General features: G+C 45.2%; 1 protein-coding gene across 7 annotated transcripts in view; it reads left to right on the top strand.

The window, feature by feature from the left end:
• The first annotated feature begins 374 nt into the window (after positions 1-374).
• Positions 375-13,047, top strand: part of CSRNP2 (cysteine and serine rich nuclear protein 2) — a 214,644-nt gene continuing 201,971 nt past the window's right edge. For 4 of the 7 annotated variants that reach the window (XM_069653379.1, XM_069653375.1, XM_069653378.1 and 1 more), the window contains exon 1: positions 389-1,046. The gene's annotated coding sequence lies outside the window, so the exon portion shown is untranslated. Of the gene's footprint in view, positions 1,047-1,420; positions 3,380-13,047 lie in introns of those variants that run through there. The other 3 variants (XM_069653377.1, XM_069653374.1, XM_069653376.1) reach the window with 2 other exon arrangements.

The following is a 13,047-nucleotide window of genomic DNA, read 5'->3' as shown; positions in this document are numbered from 1 at the left end:
GCAATAATTAAATTATTGGAATATGGAAGCACCTACACATGTTTTGTGCGCATGTGTTTTCCTTGTTTTCAGCAAGAGAGGCGACCAGTGCTGTTTACCCGAAGAAAAATTCATAAGGATGTCGATTCATCATTGAAATCGTCGCTTGCTTTCCCGTTGCTTGTTTCTCTAAGCGCAGTCTTGTAGCACGTCCTGAGAAGAATTTGCCTGCACAGCCGCTACTCCTCTCCCACGCCATCCCCTGGCCTTTTGTAGGACAATTGTACCCAGAAACCCCTGCTCCTAGACATGACAAAGACTACATATCCCGACCCACACCGCGCCACGGCACGTCACAGTGGCTATAAGAGCTGGCAACGTAACCTTCGGAGCCCATTGTTACATTGTGTCGGGGGAGGATCAGACGTCCTGGGTAGAGGGGAGGCTGGATTCCCCAGTCTGATTTTTCCCCTCATACTTATTATTTATTTAAAGTTCCCAATTCCATCCACCACGCAAAGGCCGAGCGCGCTCAGAAATGCTAACCCCACAACGAAACGCAATTAAAACATCCTGGATCGGATTTAGAGAGGGAGAAACGGCAATTAAAAAACAATACATTTATTCACCAGAGGGGAGAGATCAGTTTAAGGGTACATTCTTGGGGGATGGGGAAGAGGAACTATAACAAAAAATGAGATTTTGCACAATCATCCGCTTTCCCCTTCAATGAGTCGGATTCCTGAGTCCTCCCGTTTCCACTCCCCCACAACTCGTTGCTTCCCACTGGAAAACCTATACGTGCCACCTCCCTTCCGAGAGCAGTAGGCGAATGCGTGCTATAGAGTAGCTATATGGAACGGAAAGCTCCGTGCTTGCTCACTCTCTATGGACACCCGGCTACATTCGAAGTGTACCCTCCATCCCCACCTCTCCAGCCCCCAAGGAAGGCGATATCGCTGCTCCAAGACTCGCCCATGAAGAAATCTCGCCCCGCTGCTCGTGACCGTTGACGGGTTTCCGTGGAAGCTTGAACTCCTGGGAGAGGTCGGCTAGAAAAAAAACAAGTATGTATGCATGCTCCCTTTCCTGGAATTGCAATTGTTGTGCTAAAAGGCTGGATTGGAGCAAAGCTCAGAGTTCCATTTAAAACAGGAATGCGTGCACGAGTACGATACGTGGTCCCTCAACTCCCCCCGTTATAATTGCTCCCGTTAATTAGACGCCGTTTTATAACGCCGGGGGGTGTATTTCTGCATTGTGCGTATTTCAGGTCCTTTATGATGTAAGAATTGCAGCGAGGCTGCAAAAAAGACTCCTCTCTTTGTTGGTGCAAAGCCGGGAAATAGAAACCAACCAGGGACGTGTGTGCTTAAGCCGAACTCGGTCATTTAAAATGCTTACCTGGCGTTGGGGCGGCAGGGGGGTGGGTGGGTCTCTGAAAAAAACGAGCAGACGTTCTCCTTACAAAAGGGGGTCCAAATCTTGACGTTTAAAACTGTCACGGGCGTCTCTGCTCAGCGTACTCTAAAAGGATCATGTAGTGGGCCAGACACGGAGACCGGAGCTGGGCGTGATGGGGAGGACCCGAAGCTGATCAGATCAGGGGCTTATAGGCTGCTGTGCAGACATGGCATTTTGGGATACGGATACGGCAGTGTGTGTGTGTATATATATTTGCTGTCACCCAGCCTTTTGGCATAACGCTGGTGTTCCCGTTAGCTGAACAGTGATGGTTTCCTGGTGGGCAGCTCTTTCTGTTGGGCACGGATCGGCCTCCGGTGCATGTGGGCTATTTGATTGTGACTTTATTGAACCTATATCTATGTTTGTAGGTCTGTGCATAATGTGTATATCTACATACACAAGATGCCAGTGTGTGAACATGCACCCAGATGTCTTGCGTTCATGCATTTTTTGTACGAGGCATGTTAGCTGCAATGACGTATTCTGATCTCCCGTTTTACGTAGAAGTTATTTTCATATGTTTTGTTGTATAGTATGTAGATATCCGTATGTGTGTGTACGATCACACGTGTGTGTGTCTGTGCCACCGGGTTAGGGGTGTGAAACTCGCTTTCTTTTTGTATTGATGCCACTCGCCACATCTTACATTCTGACGGCGATCAGCTGTGTCTCGTCATTTTGATTCCACTCCAGCGCCCCCTCCCGCCCCTCAAGCATGCCGGGAATCGTCGCTTCTCTGCTGCACGCACCCCGGGGGGAAGAGCCTCGCTGCGCCCGGCTTCTACTCCATGTGAATGGCACAGTTTTAAAGAGCCCAGCAGACTGCGCGGCTATTAATAGTTTGTGGTGCGGAGGTCGCTTTGTTTACTGGGATTGAATGGGAGTGTGGCGGGGGGAGGGCCGCCCTGTGAGACTGGGTTTACCCCAGTGCGAGGCAGACTAGTGGCTTTTCGCCTGCATAATGTGTGGATAGGGGACGCCTTGCCCTCTCTGGCTCTGGGAAACTGCTTTACAGCCACATGTGTGTGCGCACAGCAGGACCTTTGTGGGGACTCCCACAACCTTGTATTTCTCCGCCTACCCCGACGACACTGTCATGATTATCTGCATTTACGCTGTCATCTTTATCTGCATTTGAAGCGTAATGTCTGTTCTTTGCTTTGGCACTGCCTAGGTTCAGTGGTGCCACTATGAAATAACATAATACATGGTACAATGACTGCACCTATACCTGAATCGGCCAAAAAGGAAAACCACACTTCATGCCTTAACACGTCCAGTGCAAATGCTTTTGACAATAGCTATTTTGCTAATGTATAAATCGATTAGCACGTAAATAAATGGCATGAAATATTTTATGTGCCAGCATCACCTGTGACCCTTTTCCCTAGTTTTCTTCCAATTGCATATTTCACCTGCAGCCCACCACTTTATTCTGGGCTGTTTTGTCTTCTGCTTTGTACAATTATACCCAGACTCTGTAGCATGAAAGCACAGCATGCTAATATGGTTGCTTTATGTATGATGCAAAGCAGGGTTTTGCATATTTATATTTTTAGCTCTAAGCTGCAATCTGCCCAGCCTGCTCATTTAGAGACTGGATGCCTGCTCTTTGTAATATGCGTATTGGACCGGGTTAGGTCATGACCTCAAATTCCAGGCCCTGCTGAATTCAAGAAGTACAGAGACTGGTGTGACCAGGTAGACACTGGAAACTCTTTGCAAACTCCTAAACTGCCCGTCCTCTGGTGACCAGTCCTCACAGAAGAAGTCTTTCGCATGCTGATTCCAGATCATTGGAGAGATCGTGGATGGTTTCTGACAAAGTGGGACCCACATGAGAGCTTGAGTATTGGAAATGTCTTCTACTCGACCTACAGGCTGGAGAGGCCTTTTACAAAACGAGAATCGGTGTAGCCTCCATACTTCTGAGGTATGCAGAAATAAAATCATGGCCAAAATGTCACCTTTACAAAAAAATCGATGCAAAAATGCTGTGGTTTGACCCGGTAAAGGTGTATCCCATTATACCATTTAAGGGGAGCAGGAGTGTCCCTGCTCCTCTTAAATTGTATACTGGGTCTGGGGGTTGCGGGTGTGTCACCCGCATCCTTTGCATTTATTGCAGTGGCAAAACCACAACCCTTTTGTCCTGAATTTTTTTTGTCTAAACTGCAATTTATGCCGCGATTTTAACACATGGAACCACTTCTGAGCCCTAATCAAAACTTCCAAAGCTTATGGCCCAGTCCAATTTGATATCCGATTACTCACCATTGCCCAATTTAAAGGCTAGTGTGAGTCCTCTTATTACACTGGATGCTTAGGAAGTGGGCAGCAATGATGAGGGGCTTGCTGGGTGGCAGTCTGCCGGCACTGTTAGTACATTCAGAGCATGTGCAGGTTTTTGAAGACTGCGTTTTCTCGCATTGCATTCTCCATGATACGTGGCATCATACGGCAGTGCCGTCTATTCTTGCTAGTCCAGATGCCTTGACGGTGCAACCCCAAAGTGCCGAAACATGTCTGGGGATGCTTGTGGTCTCGTGCAGAAGGAATGTGACCAAACAGTTCAGGCTGGACTGCCTAATTTGGGGTAGACCAAGCCTGATTTGTATATGGTCCATATTGTAATGGCTTGGCAGGTGAAGAACGGTGGTCTGGAGAGTTGCCCAGAACAATGCCAGAGGCTAAGATTAAATCTAAAGCTATCTCCTCCTTTGCTTTGCTTAGTCACCCATAAGGGCCTCTCCATGCTCAATGGCAACAAATGCCAATATAACCTATTGCTTGTTTATTGACCTACCGACTCAGGAATTAACCAGAGTCCTTGATACCAAGCCCCTCTCGGGCCAAAATTTTGCCAGGGCAATGACCCGATTTATTGTTGCAATTATCATGTTATTAGCTGTAAAGAGGTTAACATCTGAAATTACCCTTTTTCCGGCCAATAGGTCAAAATGCTACCATCGAACATCACAGCACTTTTATGATCGTTATTGGGAATGGCTGGGCTATATAAATTCCTAGAGTATACTGTTCCGTCAGGGGACATTGGTTGATGGCTCTGGAATCATCCTTTCTGGCAGCTGCGCTGGGTTCCGCTGTCGTCACAAAGTGGTAGATCCTTGTTTTGCAATCATGACTGATTTAAAGGTATGTGCGGAGTCTGGGGCACATTTATGTAATCTTCCTTGACCTTGCGCAGGCCTTCACTTGGTCTCTTGGTCGAAGCCCTGGCAAAGGTTGGCCCATACAGGAGCTCCAAACACTCTTCTGGACCATATCGTTTTGATCCATACCAAACATCATACCGTTTATATTTGTTTCCACAAAATACTTAAAACCGAAGCATAGGTCATGTTATGCCATTTTTGTTTTTTAATTCATATCATCTATTGTGTGCAAAGTATATAATACATTAGAAACAAAAGCAGTTGGAAGCTATCACTAAGAGCCATAGTTCATCACAAGTGTGCATCTTAAAAACAGACAGCTGCGTCTCAGATATAAGATAAAACATTGGACATATTAAAGGTACAATTAACTTATACATGAGAATTGAAAAGAATAAGTGGACATTTAACAAGTCGGCAGAATAATTTCGAGGACTTGGCACCTTGAGGCTATTATGTACGCAGCCCTCCATGTCCATGCCTAGCCCAATAACTTGTCCACTCCCAATGAGAGATGGGGGAGGGGCGGGGGGGCAGCGGTTGATTTACACATGCTTACAGCCTCCCTCGACATTGTTGTTTCCAGGTTTTTCATATGGGTTTGCTCTTGAGTTGCCGATTTCCCGACTTAGTGTTGCTACGCTGGGAGTCCTCCTAGCCACACACAACATCCACATCCACCGATATGCTGACAACACACAGCTATACCTCAAGAGCGACTCCATCAAGGACATCCATAGGCTCAAAACCTGCCTCTTGTTGATCCCGTCTTGGAGGTCCAGTGCCTACTTGAAACTCAACTCAAGATCAAATTCCTACTCCTCACCAACAACACAGAACACCCTGACATACAGACCTGGCTATCGAACATGAACTCTGAAGGCTTCACACTCGAGCTCACCTCCTGTGCAAAGTCCCTCTTGTTCCACATCGCCTAACTCCCCTCCCGCAAGACTCGCATAGCTAAGAAAACTTAGACAGCTTGATATCAGCTCTCCCGCCTGTGAAAAGTCAAGCCCTTCCTCCCTCTGGACAGCTTTAGATCCACCATTCAAGCACTGTACTATCCCACCTTGATGGGGCAGTGTACTCCTCAAAGGGCTCCCGTCATCACCCCTTGTGCCTCTGAGAAGTGCCCTACACCCAGCCGCATGCCTCATCAAGGGTCTACGTAGAAACAACCACATCACCCGACCCTCATCAACCTTCACTGGCTCCCACTGCACACACAAATAAACTTCAAGTCTTGCTGCATCATGTATAAGACAGTCGCCCTCAATTCACCCAGCTACCTCGCAGGGAAACTCAGCATCTCCGGACAGCAAACTACCAGAAGCCAGGACACATACAGACTTGCAATCCGCTGCTGCAAAAGGAAAGGACTAGGAAACAAGTCTTCTCTGCGTACACCCCAAGATTATGGAACCTCCTCCCTTTCAGCATCACACGCTCCCCTGCACTCCTACAATCCAGAAAAGAACTCAAGACCCACCTCTCCAAGGAGTTTCTCCTGAACACCTAGGCCATCACAATGTCCCCCGTGCCACGTTACTTGCTAGACACCTCCTACCCCTCTCATCGCTGCACCCGGTATAGCTGTACCCCTCCTCTGTGCCCCTCTGTAGCCTACCCTCGATATATATCTGTTCTGTTGTTACCTGTAAAAAATGCTCCGTTATGCATCTGTAATGTTGTATACCTCTGTAAAGCACTCTGTTGTGTATTTGTATTGGTGTATACCTCTGTAAAGCATTCAGTTGCTGCTCGAAGCTAGGTCTACACTCAATAAATACCATAATAATAATAAAAGAATAAGACGCTTCCAGATGCCCAGGTCAACTAAATACTTCACCTGCTCTAAGAGGACATTATCCAAGGTGGTGGTTTGGTATTACCCAAATAGATCGTTTCTAATTGACTGTATGGTAAATCTGTCCGAATTTGGCCAGTACCATTCGATCGTTTGGAAACGATTAATTTGGATAATCACTACCAAACATGGGGAGTGGGGGTGTCCCCCGCTCCTTATGTTTGATAGCGATGGCCTCTGGGGGTAACAAGGGTGTCCTTGGCTTCCAGAGGTTTGGAGGTGGGGGACGGGAAGAAGAAAAAAAAAAGAAAAGCAGACCCTGCGCCGAAAAGGTAAGTAGGGGGTCCGTGGGGGGTTTCAGTTTGGCTGGATTTGGCTGCAGCAAAATTGGCTTTGCGGCCAAATTGACCAGTCAATTCGGCCGCAATCAACTGTGCCACTGCTAAACTGTATACATCCGGTGACGTTATTGGGGGTCACTTTTGATGACAGGGTTTCATCGCATTCACTGTAAGTTCTTTATTGGAGCATATTTGGTAGAAAAGAACTGGCTCTGCAGGCCCTTCAGGGTTTTGGTGACCAAGACAGCTTTGTCAGAAAACACCCTAATTTTTCCCCCCATTGAATGACTGAGCATCCACCACCACCCTTGCAATGATTTGGGCAGTATCATTGATTAATAGGGAAAATAGTAGCAGAACCAAAACGGAGCTCTGCTTGATCGCTGGGCTCTGGAAAGGTGCATTCTTTCACCTCTAGGGCCTCAATGTAATACAGCATAAATATTGCTATAGATGGATTCTATCAAATCCGGTGGGACAGAGTATTCATGTAGAGTTGCCCAAGTGACTGTATCAAAGGCTATTTCCAGGTCTACAAAGGCCATATGCAACGCCTGGTGGCTAGGAATAACATTTTTCAACCAGGAGGTTTGGGTGAAATATTTGCTTAATAATGGCTATTCTTTTGCGAACAACTACCGGCAAATAAGTGTTCTCTCAGTATACCTTTTCTCAAGTCTCCCCAGCAGAACCGTCTCATCGATGTTTGTGAAGGGTATCGAGCAGGGATATCATCTGATAGTTTGAGGGATTGCCCATATGATCCTACTTGTACATCGGATTGTCTATACTCTCTTCTAGCTATCGGAAAAGGAGAGGACCACAATACCCGCCCCAACCCTCTGAGCTCTTCGGGAGGGTATTCCTGGTTGTCTGTTAGCTCCACTACTGACTATTTTATTCCCATCAAATTGTGATTGCAAGCTTCCATTGTCAGGTTGGGGATGTCTTGAAATTGGATTAGCTAAGTCTACCATGCTCTTCTTGCACAGATGACACAGCCTGGCTCAATCTCTTCCCAAGTGGACACTAGAAGACATTTGAAGCTGCAAGCATTTATTGTAAAGATAACGACTTTTGACAATCTGAACTTAAAAGTATCAGAGATAGGGAATTTTGGTAAGAGGGCCAGCGACACCAAAATGGCACACGAATGGGGAGATCTATGTGATTATTGCGACGGCCGAAAATGCCGACTTCTTTTTTAACCCTTTACACCACATATATATATGCAGGGGGAGAGCCCTGCTGCCACCCCCCCATATTAATATTATACTCTAAACCCCCCCCACATATATATATGTGGTGTAAGAGGGGGTTACAAAAAAAAAGTCTGCATTTTCGGCCGTCGCAATTCCCAGGTCGTCATTTTTGTACGATTCCGAATGAGGTCGATGTTGGAACAGGTGGCTACTTCTGTTAAGGGAAGGAGGTTTGGGGATACTCCTGGTACATGAAAGTCTTTTACCCCATACATACCGTCACCTGGAATGCAAGTTTCAAACGGTAAAATCTGCCAGGAGTATTGGCCTGCTGAGCCACTTCCCTGGTAACTGGCCTGGCAGAAATTTAGAACTCTGAAAAAAAACTGGTGGGTGGCGCGACTATGGCGTCAGACTGAGCGGATGTGTTAGCCTACAAACCTAAGGGGCAAAAGATCCGAAAACCTATGTAAACCATCATTGATGAAAATAGCAAAAAGACAAGTACTAGGAAACAAAAATTGGAAGCCTTGATTACTTGAGTCTCTGTGCAAGCCAGAAAGCATATATGCTGCCCAACTAATTGTCCACTTAGACTCCATTGTGCTGCCTAAGGTCCCTTTTGACCCCAAAGAGATTTAATGGAGGAACCTCTCAATGGAGGAGCCTATTACTCCACGGGAAGGTCTTTCCACCGTTAAATTGATGGTTAGTAAAAGTCCTGGACTGAATGATGTTCAGTAACCTGTTATACAAAGATGGGATCCACTTTTGAACTCCCAATGTCAGAACCTTTCAATTAATTTAAGGATGGTAATGAGTTGGCACAGTCAGAAGCCCATATAACAGTATTTGCGAAATGTGGAAGGATCCTGAAAAATGTTAATCATATAGACACAATCCATTAATAAACGTGGAATCAAAGATCTACACACACATTCTTGCTAACATTTATGAGGACATAATGCTGGATTCGATGGACCCCAGTCAATTGGAATGTCTCAGATGGAAACAAATTTGATAATATCCAACGTGTTCTCCACCTTATTGACAAAGCTACTTAACTGTTAAGTCATGCCCTGTTACTTTCTCTTGATGCGGAGAAAGCATTTTACAGGGTAGACTAGAATGCTCTCATAAAGGTTCTTCATAAGTTTTAGTCTACACCTAAAGTTAATATCATATGTCTTAGCTACTTAAACACCACCCTGAAAATTAGAATCAACAACCAACTGTGAGACAGTCTCTTTGAGGAGGAGTGCATGGCAGGGGGGTGTCCTCTGTCCCTTCTTCTTTTTGCAGTGACAATTGAGCCATTCGTGTAAAGAATAAAGTGGAATTACAAGATCACAAGCATAGAACTGGGAAAATTCTAATGTACTGTTATTCGCAGACAATGTCATCATTGCACTTTTCAAGCCACAGTGCTCCTTTAAGATGGTTCTGAATGAGATTCAGGACTTTGGCACAGCCTCTGGATTCACAGTAAAGGCTTCCTTAAACGTGAATCCCCTTTGGATTGTCCAACATTTCGATAAAGTGCTTAGGAGAGAATCTGACCGCTGATCCGACTCAGTGGTAGAAAGTAAATTATAAATCAGTAGTTCATACAATCAAACGGGCCCTAGCAAAGTGGAAATATCTTTACGTATCATGGTTGGGCAAGAATTTTCTTAACCCAAATTCCATGCCTTTTTAAAACTTTATTCTAGTCCCTTGATATAATGGATTTTATTTTGGACTTCAGGTCCAATTTATGAATTGTATATGGATGCAGGGGGAGAAAACCTAGAATGAATAAGTCCTTATTCGGTTATTAAGCCAGAGGCGACCATCGTTAAACATTACAAATCTTCACAACTAAAACCCCTGCATGAATGCAGGAATGGATTGAGAAACCCTGTTTATTTACAGAATAGAATATTGTGGGGAAGTATATCTGGATGCAACCATGTTTCGATTAAAAAAACAGAGGGTCCAGAATGTATATCTGCCTACTTTAACTGGAGTACTTTGAGACCTATGAAGGCATGACTAAACATTGCTCCCTTTCCTACCCCCACTAAATTGCAAACTGCAAACAGGGACTTTCAACAGGGCTGACCGACACCACATTTCGTAACTAGGAAAACAAGGGCTGTAGAAACTGAGACCATTAAAAATAAAAAAGGGGGGGGATAAAGGAATCTTTTGAACAGTGGACGCAGTATTCTCTGTCAATAGGTTTAAATTCTACCAATTCTGTCACTGAGAATCAACAAAGCGGGGTACATTGGAGAACCTACAGAGTTTGAAAGGTGCCTGCAACAGGCAGACTCTAGCAGTGGCCTAATCTCCAGACTTGATGAGCTACTGATGACGGACACAGCAGGAGTCCATTTAAATCATACAATGGCTTGGGAAAAGCTTCTTCGGGCACCAGTTGGTGAAGAGGAGTTGGCCTCTAGTCAATGTAGACAGTCCGGTGCCTCGCTCTGCACGCCGAGATTCAAATTAAGATATTAAGATAACATACAGGTGGTACACTATTCCTGTGACAATGTTTGAATACCCGACTACATACTTAAACAAGTGGTGGAGGGATTGTGGAAGGGAAGTGCACTATTGTATATACTCTGGGTCTCTCCTGCTTTAAGAAATAATTTTGTCTGGAATTGCAGTCTACCATAAAAGCTATAACAAATATAGAAATTCCAAATTATCTTTTCCTTTCACTGGGTACCTCCCCTGAAGGACATTACCCTGTGTATTCTTCGATGGGTAAGTTGATCACTGTCACTGACCTTCTTTCAGCACTAAAAAGCACGCTATCCCCACTCTGGAATGCTGTTGTGGAACCTCAAGCTGAAATATGGATGGCTAAAGTCTGGTATATAGTGGAGTGGAAAGCAGCTGAGCAGTGTTCCAATCCTAGGAGATTGCAAGTGGTTAGGGGTCCTTGATCGGTGTAGGAGACCGAGACGACTAAACGCGGTATGCCCTCCAGGACTGAGCGCTCTGGGATTGCTGGAGGCCAACACTGTAGTCGGACGACTTACTGTCCCACTTACTTGCATCTATTAATGATTCCTCATGATGAATGCATCTGTTGGATGCTATTTACAGCTTGGCGATCTCATGGAAGGCCGGGGAAATGGGCGAATAGTAACATATTTCATTGTTCTTGACTGGATGTTTGTTTTTGTGAAATGTGGAGAGAAAAAAAGGACTTAATATATAAGTTCCTTGGAGCGATGCCCTACAACATCGAAAGGTTGTTCTTAATATACAACAGGAGAGGAGAACCCCAAACCCTTGTTGAAAAGCCCTAGCGAAGTACATCAAGGAAACCAGCAAACTCCATTACTGTATAGAAGGCTTGCCTAAAGCTCACTATTCCAGTTGCGCCATCTTGCTACCTCAACAGCAGTAAATATCATAGTTGGAAGCAAAGCCAGATTAAACATTCTCCCACTTGGGAACATGCAAAAATTGGGGTGCACATATACATGGCTCTTTGTTGTAGCGATGTACGATGAATACATGCCATGGTGTACCAACCCAAAATTGGAGGCTGTATGATTTGTTCAGTAGGGGGCTGGGGGGTGTCAGGTCAAACAGTGCTGGGGTATTTCCTATTGTTAAGGTGTACTGCAAGAAGGGTGGTGTAAAGGGTAGTTTTGCCTGCATGGGCAAGAAGTACAAGGGGGTGACACCTAATATCAGAATTATGGGTCATTAAAAAGAGAGTAGGAATGAGGATGATGACATTATTTAACAGGTGAGACGAAAAAAGGGCTTCTGTGGAATGCCGTAGTTGCAAGTGGCTTGAAATTTGAAATACTCTTCCATTCAGAGTGTCCTTACGCTATTGTACCCCAAAAGTGTCCAGAGGGGTATTGAATGTGGGCATTTCTGTTCTGATTGAACCTTATCAACAATCCCAGTGAGTTTGAATGCAGCCCGAAAAAATATTCTGGGCTGTGAGTAGGTCACGCTGCAGTAAAATGATCACGCAACAATGTGCACGTTGTACGTTGCACATAAGGACACAAGTGTGGTAGGTTGGGAAGAATAATGACAAATGTGTAATTGAGATCTGGAAGCAAAATTAAAATTGTGCATCAGTGGGTACAGTTGAGAAGAAGGGCTGGTGCAGGCATAGCCTACCCGTTGGTCTTTTCCAAATAGCAAGGAATACCAACAGTGGAGCCGGAAGTGATGCTTTGTGGTGTGATACAGGTTGGGGTCATCTGAATGGCTGTATCCTGCAGTACTGGAACAAAAACAGGACATCAACATATGAATGTGTATATTACTGGGAATTGAACAGTAAAATATTGAGGTGGCGGAACACCTTTACCAAATATAGTGGAATTGCTACCTACCGTGGGGCCTGCAAAGTGTTTTACAATGTTTGATCTGCTTCTGGCCTATTGCCAAATAAACATGAATATGAGCTCTAGTTATCGCTCATTATCTTTTGCGATACCTTTCGGGCCTATCCTTTGCATGCATACGGTTTAGCCTCTGCAGCGGCATCTGAGTATTTCTTTCATCTAGAAGCCATTGGCTATGTGGTGTCCCTTGGGGTTCAGCCCGGTCTTCTCGCCTTTTCAATGTCTATATGTAACAATTGCTTCAATTCGTAGACCAGGAGTCTATCCACTTTTTGAACACACATGCTAGTTATACCAACCATACCACACATGCCCCTGTTTGCCCCTGTTCGCTCCATGGCGCTACAAGTAGCATAATAGGAGCCACCCTCGCCTGCCACGGCTGTTCCTGCTCTCCAACCTGCGAATACACCAGTGCCATACTCTACAACTCATAAGGTAACTCTGTGCACGATGGTTACTCTCTAACTCCTGACGACTATCATTGTCAACGATCACTAAGACATTGCCCACTCTCGTTCTAATCACTGTATAATATCTACCGATTCTACCTCACGTGTCTGACGTGCGTTAGATCTAACTTGCCTGTTAATGTGTATCTTTTCCTGACCACTAAATCTGATTCAGAGATGCACTATGCTCTTTTGCTATCCGGCCACATTTACACCTTTTGTCGTACTGCACATTCAGCCT

Source organism: Ambystoma mexicanum, chromosome 3q, assembly GCF_040938575.1.
Source record: "Ambystoma mexicanum isolate Mex_15411 chromosome 3q, UKY_AmexF1_1, whole genome shotgun sequence".
Classification (NCBI taxonomy): Eukaryota; Metazoa; Chordata; class Amphibia; order Caudata; family Ambystomatidae; genus Ambystoma; species Ambystoma mexicanum.
This window is presented reverse-complemented; position numbering and strand designations above follow the sequence as displayed.